The sequence below is a fragment of the Lolium rigidum genome, chromosome 2, assembly GCF_022539505.1.
Source record: "Lolium rigidum isolate FL_2022 chromosome 2, APGP_CSIRO_Lrig_0.1, whole genome shotgun sequence".
In the NCBI taxonomy this organism is placed as follows: domain Eukaryota; kingdom Viridiplantae; phylum Streptophyta; class Magnoliopsida; order Poales; family Poaceae; genus Lolium; species Lolium rigidum.
Window position 1 is genome coordinate 217,300,673 of NC_061509.1, and position 7,002 is coordinate 217,307,674.

Consider the following 7,002-nt stretch of genomic DNA (forward strand, 5'->3'; position numbering starts at 1 on the left):
TTCCATCCTTAACCTCAGTAACCTCAAGATAAAATATCCACTCTTCTATCTCTATGATTGTCTCTATGATGATAAATATCTTTTTCGTGTGGCGGCGCGTCCGTTAGCATTTAGATTCTATAAGAACGAAAAGACCAAACATTTTTGATATTTAAATATTCATAATTAATTATATCTTAAACTACTAATCTAATTAATTCAATTGATGATTTGTTTTCACCGTGGATTCGTTTCACGAGAACTTTAACACAAGAACCCTTCTAATATGTTTTAACGAAAAAGTCATCGGTAGTTGCCAGGTTATTGTACCATAGCTACCAAGTGATATGTTAACAATTACCACCCAAATAATACGCAGTTATTGGATAAATTTTATATGTTTTTTTCTCTATCAATGATCTCCATGTTCATAAAGTGAGTATTTGGTCATCTCTAATTACATAAAGTTGACAATACTCATTCAAGGATTACATTGATGATGAGCGAACTTCACAAAACCCGGTAATAATTTGATTTTAAATTGATAACCAAATGGTGACCAAGTGATAATACTCTGGCAGTTAGAGTCGAAAAAAGTTGTCAAAACAAATTAACATGGGATCTATTTTTGAAAATCTCGTCACGACAAAGACAGATGTGAAACTGTTTTTCTTTACTTACGGCTTGAGTGCCAAACCATTCTAAAGATTGAAAACCAAAAGGAATTTCACTGCATGACTCGACTCGGTTACCATATATTGTCCATGCCCACGGAAATCTAATCTAGGTCACGTGCCCTCATTAGCATGGCCCAATAAAGAAAATTTTCATTTTCTTATAATCCTACTTCAAAGGTTGGAGCTGATAATGAGATCACTTCAGACACTTCACTCTTATGAATACTTGGGACTAATGGTTATACAAAATACATAAGTAATTAACTAGCAAATGCACATATACCTACGCGAATATAAGATCACCACTCTTGGAGAAGACAAAAATAAAAATAAAAACCATTTATATTCGTGTGTAGAATCATCACTGTTGAAAACTGTACAAATAAAAAAAAATACATACATAGACGCATATACATGCGACCAACATTCATGTAAAATACCGAAAGAAACAAAAGCCACATGAGAGATTCCTACTCAAAGTGCCTCTCTAGGATTCGTATACCCAACAGATCCTTTATAGTCTGTCTTGTATTATTTAGCTAATAGCTTCACTTATTCCACTCCTGATCGATATCCTCATTTTGTATCTCTTTCCCCTGTTGATCATCACGTGTTACAAACTATGAAATTACTTCCGATTGAGATCTCGTTGTGGACCTCCATGGCCACTTCAGTCTTTGCATGCTATCCATACCTTTTAACTTTCTCAATGTATTTACGCTCTATTTTATAAATCGGGCAAATAGACCAACTGCTTTGGGCCTCGACTGGTGAAGGCCTAAAATATAAAATTATATTAATAAATATTGTATATGTACAAGAAACTATTTATCTATTAAAAGGCTAAATTTGGAGGAGAATATACATACAACAACCAATAGTTTGTGCCACATGCGCATGAACATGCCAGTCTAATCAACGGCATCGAATTTAGTTACATCGATAGTTGCGGTCGGTTTGAAGTCCTATGATTTCTACTAGATTTTCATGTCTAATTATGTGCAAGTGTCTTTATTTCGGAAACTTGCACAATCACTTGTTTGAGAAGATCATAGCGAGCAGATCGCAGGTGACCATATCAATAATCAAATCGTATTTACACGAAAGGAGCATAATTTATTTAGTCATCGATTATTACTATTATTGATGCTATTTTAACACCAAGTGCACATTTTGTACGTATTGTCATATTATTGTTGTATTCACGATAACTTGCAAGACATATTAAGCCACGAAATATGGGCAAAAATTATGGTACATCCATTTATACACGTGAAGTTTCTATAAATATCATTACCTAATCATACACAAAAATCTCTATTAATATATTTGTTAGACCATATTCTTTGGATATCTTTACAACAAATATCTATAAAATACATAGTTTATGAAGTTATTAGAAATTATTGATGAAGAAATCTATGCTGCAAAATAAAGTTTAAATCTAATAGAATGCACATGTATTTATGAAATATCCATCATGAGTATGTAAAAAGAATGATGCAACTAACATCTTTCATTTTATGTGGTTAAGAATGCCAAATAATAAAATAATACTCTCCAAAATGGTAGAATCTTGAGAATATGTATAAAAGTTCAATATAAATTGTACTGTGACAAATTTGACATGGGTCCAACTTTTCTTATGTAAAGTTTTAATACTATGCATACTAAGAAATTACAAACATAACAAAATTTCCCAAAGAGTGTCATTAGAACCGATGGCCTTTTGCTGTTCTTTGTCTACACAGTAAAAAAAGAGTGCCCGAGGTGTTTTCTCTATAGATGATTCTAAAATTGATATGGCTTAGTATTTTGCTGTTAGTAATAGCTCGTGATGGTTGTAGTGTGTCTCTTTCACTCACTAATGCGTGTTAACTTGTTGTGGATATTGGATAGGTTATTTTTATCATTTATCTCTTTTGTGTTACTAGATTGATCATGTTGTTGAATAAATGGCACTAGTTAAACCCTGAGATATGTATGGTTGCTAATGTACACTTCGATATAATAATCGAATCGTATATCGTGGTCTGCTTGCAAGCCTTAGTTAGTGAAGGCTATGACTATCCACTCAAATTTTGGGTCTTTTTGGATACTGTAGAGCACAAGTTAAACATAGTTAACATCACAATTATCAGCGACACCACAACTGATGATAATGTCAGTTCTGTTCATGTGTTGGGTAGTGATTAAGGAAAGTTCAGACTGGATTTTTGTTTATACCAATGATTAGTGATTATTACATCAGGTTCATGTTAGTGTATGACACACCTTTATTATTTTATTTGCACCGTGAAATTTCACACCAATAGGGAAACATAGTCCATGAAAGCAAAAGATCGAAAAGGTGTAGACTAGTGATCATCGCGGTAAATGTACCTCAATCTATTCAAATTTATATTTGTAGTGATATTTCATTCAATATTTTGAATTGTTATTTAAACATTGGCAGAGTTTCGTTTTTGTGTGCTTCAAAAGCGGAGCTATGTACAATTCATGGAGAGGAGGGGGGCAGTCCGTGGACATTTTTGAAGGATCTTACGAAAATTGGCCACTTGCCCCCTGAAAGTGCATAGAGTCCCCATGTGTGGTTTTGGTAATTAATGACAATCTCTATGGACTAATGTTTGCATTGAGTCATATGTGTAGGAGTTATGCATAGGCAATGCTTGAACCATATGTTGGCTTCAAGGTTGCAATAAGAAGAAATGATGTGCAAGTTCAAGATGAGCCAACTCGAAGAGATCATATGCTTGAAGGTTGCCATTTATGTGGTGTTCATGGATATGTGAATATGCACCAAAGAAGAGCTCCCGCAGTGGAGTGGGGGGGGGGGGAGCAATCCACAAGACTTCATCAAGCAAGCACAATCAAGAAAGGTGTTCCATCTTGTTGCGGTCAAGATCATCATCATCAATCTCAAGTGGAATGTGATGACCCACAAGTATAGGGGGTGTATCGTAGTATCTTCGATAAGTAAGAATGTCGATCCCAACGAGGAGCAGAAGGTGTTGACAAGCAGTTTCGGTGAAGGATTCACTGTAAATGCTCACAGACAAGTATTCGGGGGTTTTGATGTAACAGATGAATAAAGTACGAGTAAGTAAAATGCGAGAGAAATAATTGCAGCGAGTGGCCCAATCCTTTTTAGCACAAAGGACAAGCCGGTTTGTTTACTTATAATGACCAAACGTTCACGAGGACACACGGGATTTTAGTCTAGTGCTTTCGCTACATACAGTTGATTAATCTTCATTGTTTTGATAAGTGTTGTGTGGGTGAACCTATGCTAATGTACCGCCCTTCCTAGGACTAATACATACTTGTGATTATACCCCTTGCAAGCATCCGCAACTACAAGAAAGTAATTAAGATAAATCTAACCACAGCCTTAAACTCGAGATCCCGCGATCCCTCCCTGCATCGATATACCAACGGGGGTTTAGGTTTCTGTCACTCCGGCAACCCCGCAATTAGCAAACGAATACAAGATGTATTCCCCTAGGCCCATAAATGGTGAAGTGTCGTGTAGTCGACGTTCACACGACACCACTAGAAGAATAACACCACAACTTAAATATCATAACATTGAATATTACTCAACCATAGTTCACTACTAACAATTAGACTTCACCCATGTCCTCAAGAACTAAACGAACTACTCACGAGACATCATATGGAACATGATCAGAGGTGGTATGATGATGAATAACAATCTGAACATAGACCTTGGTTCAATGGTTTCACTCAATAGCATCAACAACAAGTAGAAATCAGTATCGGGAGAGTTTCCCTATCAAACAATCAAGATCAAACCCAAATTGCTACAGCGGTGACGATGTCCAGCGGTGGAGAGGGCGGTGATGATGGTGGAGATGATGATGATGGTGATGGAGATGATGTCCAGCTCGATGGCGGTGACGATGGCGTCGATTTCCCCTCCGGGAGGGAATTTCCCCGGCGGATTCCTGCCCGCCGGAGAGCTCTTTTCTCTCTCGGTGTTCTCCGCCCCGCGAGGCGGCCGTAACCCTTCGTGAGGATTCCTCTCGTGGCTTAGGTCTTCGGGACGAAGGGTTTCGCGAAGAAAAGGAGGCGAAAGAGGCCGAGGGGCCCCACACCACATGGTGGCGCGGCCGTGCCATGGGCCGCGCCACCCTATGGTGTGGGCCCACCCCGGGTCCAGCTCGGCTCCCCCTTCCGGCTTCCTCCTTCATCCGGAAAAATAGGATTTTTGGTAAAACTTCCTTCCACAGCTTGATCTTCCGAAATATCGCATCCCGACGGTGCTTTTTCCAGCAGAATCTCGGCTCCGTGCTCGATCTCCAAATAATCATGAAACATGCAAAATAGATGAAATAACATAAGTATTGTGTCCCAATATGAAATATATCAATGAATAACAACAAATTATGATATAAAATAGTGATGCAAATTGGACGTATCAACTCCCCCCAAGCTTAGACTTCGCTTGTCCCCAAGCGAAACCGAACTCGTAAACAGGTCCACATGTTTATGGAGTGAAGAGTCGATAAATAAAATACGGACAAGAAGCATCATATTCATTCACACAAGACATTATAGTAAACAGACTTCCTCATATAACTCAACTTGAAACAAGTATAAGGTAATCACAAATAAAGGTGCATAAGAAATCATAATTGGTGATGGCAAACTTTGTTCTTGGTCGGAGAACAAGTTAACAGATTATACTTTATCTATTGAGCAGCGCTCTCATATTAAAAGCTTATGGTAAACTTGCATACTCAATCATATTAATCATTGATGACTTTCAAAGCTATATTCATTCAGGTAAAACTTGTACTAAACAAGAAAGAGTAAAGACATGATGAAGCAAATCACAATATAATGGTTTGATCACAACAACTCAAATGCTTGCTTGAGATGGGGGGAAATAGGTTTACTGACTCAACATAAAGTAAAAGACAGGCCCTTCGCAGAGGGAAGCAGAGATTAAATCATGTGCTAGAGTTTTTTCAGTTTTGAAATCATATAAAGAGAATAAAGTAAAGTTTTGAGAGGTGTTTGTTGTTGTCAACGACTGGTAGCGGGTACTCTAACCCCCTTGCCAAACAAACCTCCAAAGAGCGGCTCCCATGAAGGACGTTATCTCTACCAAGCAAGGTAGATCATCCCTCTTCTCTTTTGTTTGCACATGTATTTTAGTTTATTTAAGGATGACACTCCCCCAACCTTTGCTTACACAAGCCATGGCTAACCGAATCCTCGGGTGCCTTCCAACAATCTCATACCATGGAGGAGTGTCTATTGCAAAATTAAGTTGCTTACTGATGAATCAGAGAAAAACATGTGAAGAGAGTTATTAATGAAAGTTGATTAATTGGGGCTGGGAACCCCGTTGCCAGCTCTTTTTGCAAAATTATAGGATAAGTGGATGAAGCCACTAGTCCTTTAGTGGAGGCTGCCTAACAAGACTGAAAGATAGAACACCACATACTTCCTCATGAGCTATAAAACATTGACACAAATAAGAGGTAATAAGCACTACAAGAAAAGTTGCCATGGCCGACGAAGTTGAAGTCGCGCCGTGGTTGCTGGTGTACCATGGCCGACGATTTTGGTCCCTCCGTGGTGCATGTCAAAACTTTTTTTTTCTCGTTTTTGAGGCCACCTAGCCCGACGAAAGCGGCCAAAACGTCGCGTATGGTGGCCCGTGCATCGCGAATTCTCGGGTTCGCCGGCCGAGTCAACGCAAATCCGCACCGCCGAGGGATGTAGGGCCCAGATGGCAGCCTCTCTGGCATTGTTTTTTTTCTCGATCGCGCCATCTCGTTCAACGTTCTCCGATCGAGCCGTTTACGATGCGGGATCATGGGTCCCGCATGTCATCCTCTATGAACCAAAATTCTTTCTATTCTTGGATTTTTTTGACCCCCGATTTCTGGCTACTTCCTTTTTCTTTTGATCCCTTGCCGCCTTGGAAACGTTGAGACCGCTGCTGCTAAATGGGACCCGCATGTCATCCTCTATGTGCAATCAACTTTCCTTTCTTGGAGTTTTTTTTGGCACCTCAAATTTGGTCACTTGCCTTTTTCTTTCGATCCCCTGCCGCCTCTCAAACGGTGATACCGCTGCTGCTAAATGGGACCCGCATGTCATCCTCTATGTACTATAAAACTTTCTTTTCTTGGAGTTTTTTTTGGCACCTCAAATTTGGTCACTTGCCTTTTTCTTTCGATCCCCCGCCGCCTCTCAAACGGTGATACCGCCGTCGCTAAATGGGACCCGCATGTCATCCTCTATGTACTATAAAACTTTCTTTTCTTGGAGTTTTTTTTGGCACCTCAAATTTGGTCACTTGCCT